Here is a 2,481-nt window from a genome sequence, read left to right as displayed (position 1 = left end):
CTTTTGGAGGCTGAACAGGTTCAGGTCCCGTAGCCTCTCCTCATAGGGCCTGCCCTGTTGTCCCCTGATCATACGAGTGGCCCACCTCTGGACCCTCTCCATGCTGTTGACATCCCTCTTGAAGTGTGGTGCCCAGAACTGGCACCCACCGGCCGTAGTGCCACTGGAGTACTGTGCCCAGAACTGGCATGACCAGTGCCGCATAGAGGGGGAGGGTCACCTCCCTGGACCTGCTCGAGATGCATCTGTGGATGCATGACAAGGTGCGTTTGGCCTTCCTGACTGCTTCCCAGACTGCTGGCCCATGTTCATCTTGGAGTCAATGATGACCCCCAGATCCTTTTCCACCTCCGTGCTGACAAGAGGGGAGTTCCCTAACCTGTAGGTATGATTGCTATGCTACTTATTTTCAAATACATTGTATTCTTTCCTCTATGTGGTGTGACCAAGTTATCCTGGCCCCCTTGAAAAGTAGGGGCAGGATGTTACAATTAGAAGTTTCGTTGGAATTTGGGATTAGGTTCCAAGTTCCAGTGCTGGGAAACAGAGCGTAAATGTTACAGTTCATGAGAGGCTGGACTACAGAGAAACTGCGCAAGGAGAATTAATTACCTGTCTTCAGTGGCAGGAACCCAATCAATCAGTTCACAGGCCGAGCTAAGCCCCTCTCGTAAAGTTGCAACTGTATGATATTCATACGATTAGCTGTGAAAATTTGATTTCCAACAAGATCTCAAATCCTGGTAGGAGCGAGGTTTCAACTTGCAGACAAATCTTTGCAAAGGCCGTTTATGTGGCCTTAGAGAAATGGGGTAGCATTAGGGAGGGAAAGCCATAGCAAAAGACAAGGAAAGGAAGGGGAGCAGAATTCCTGATGGGGGATGAAAAGGAAAGTCTGAGTTCAGCAGGCGAATATGAGTTCTCTTCAGTTGACATTGAGCAACTTTACTATTTCAGTTTGGTCGTTTTCAGTTGTTGTGTTTCTGCTCCTATAGGGATGTGGAAGGTACATTTTTGGCATTAAAATATGCAAACAGTTGGGTTATTTTCCTTCCTATGAAACCATGTGTGTACAACCAAAGTGCAATACAAAGGGGACAAGCTGCCCTAGTAATACCCAAGCTATAAAGGCTCAAGACCAGCTTTGATGGAATCTATACAGCTGGCCTAGCCCACCTGCTGAAGCTTTCAGACCTACTAACGTCAATTCAATGGTTCTTCCACAACTGTGGGGTTAATTATTTTATAGGCTTTTAAATGGCATTGGTTTCAACTGTTAGCGTGAGGTTTCTGAACCTAGGCAGATTAAATTATGGAGAAAGACTCACTGGTTCTCCAAAGTGTGTGAGTGGATTGGTGACTTTTTTTTCTTTTAAGTAGGGCTGTTGATGCTTGAAGAAATCAAACAAGGAGAAGAAGTCATCATGGCAAGTGCCTGCTTTGGGTTAGTTTCAGTAAGTCTCTTATTATCGGACTGTTTTTCAGGTGCAGTGTTGCCTTCTTGCCCACTTGAAGGACCTGCAAAACAAACTTCAGCTGCCGTTATATTCCTGCATTATCTCCACATTAACTTTTACAGGCAAACATTGCCTTTGGGCTTATATGTGGGATATACCTTGGTGACTTTAGTGGAAGCTTTGTACACTTTATGACAATATTGACTTGTACCTAAAATATATAGCTTGTGCTTGCTCATGTGCAATCTCTCTCTCTCTCTCTCTCCACATGGTGTGCTTGGCTTGTTTTGGTGGGACCTGATGAAGACTATCAAGCATTCAAAAGCTCGTCAAACTCTATCCCAACATAAAAGCTACCACCATAAGAAATCCTCTCCTCTCCCATATATATAATTACACATTTTGGATAGTCTGTAAAGTGCTAATCTACCCTGTCATCTACTTGATTTCAGACTAACGTAGCTAACTTCTCTTTATGCCTGGAACGCCACGGGACAAATATCAGCTTTCTGCAACATGTACATAACCCGTGAGAAATGCTATTTACTGGGTGAACCCGTAAGTCCATCTTGCCCAGTCTCCTGTATCGCAGTGGTAGAGTGGGTGCGGAAAGGGGGAAGCGAATGGGGTATGACCAGGGATTTCCCCCCTTTTCTCTCCCCCTTGCAGCCTGTGGCGTTTAAGGTTTAGGATTTGGAGGCTGCATCCCTAACACCCACGTTCCATTGAACCCCCCCCCCCATAGGCATCCCACGTGGAACATGTCATGCAGCTTCACAGCCTGTGGGGAGAGGAGTGAAGCTGTGAGTCTTAATAATAAATAAGAGCACAGGGATGATGCCAGGCAGGGGCTTTGCCGTCCCAGCCCCACTGGCTACAGCTGGCGGGTGAGCCTGCAGGGCAGATGAGACCGGGGTTTTGCCCCAAAGTGATAGTGACCATCCTGAGGAGGGTATATGGCGGGGGGAGTTGTGGGGCTGGGGCAGCAAGGAAGGAGTTTGAGGGCTGTGTGTGGGGGGAGGGG

This window comes from Crocodylus porosus, unplaced genomic scaffold (assembly GCF_001723895.1).
Source record: "Crocodylus porosus isolate Cpor-Errol unplaced genomic scaffold, CroPor_comp1, whole genome shotgun sequence".
In the NCBI taxonomy this organism is placed as follows: Eukaryota; Metazoa; Chordata; order Crocodylia; family Crocodylidae; genus Crocodylus; species Crocodylus porosus.
Note: the sequence above shows the minus strand (reverse complement) of the source record.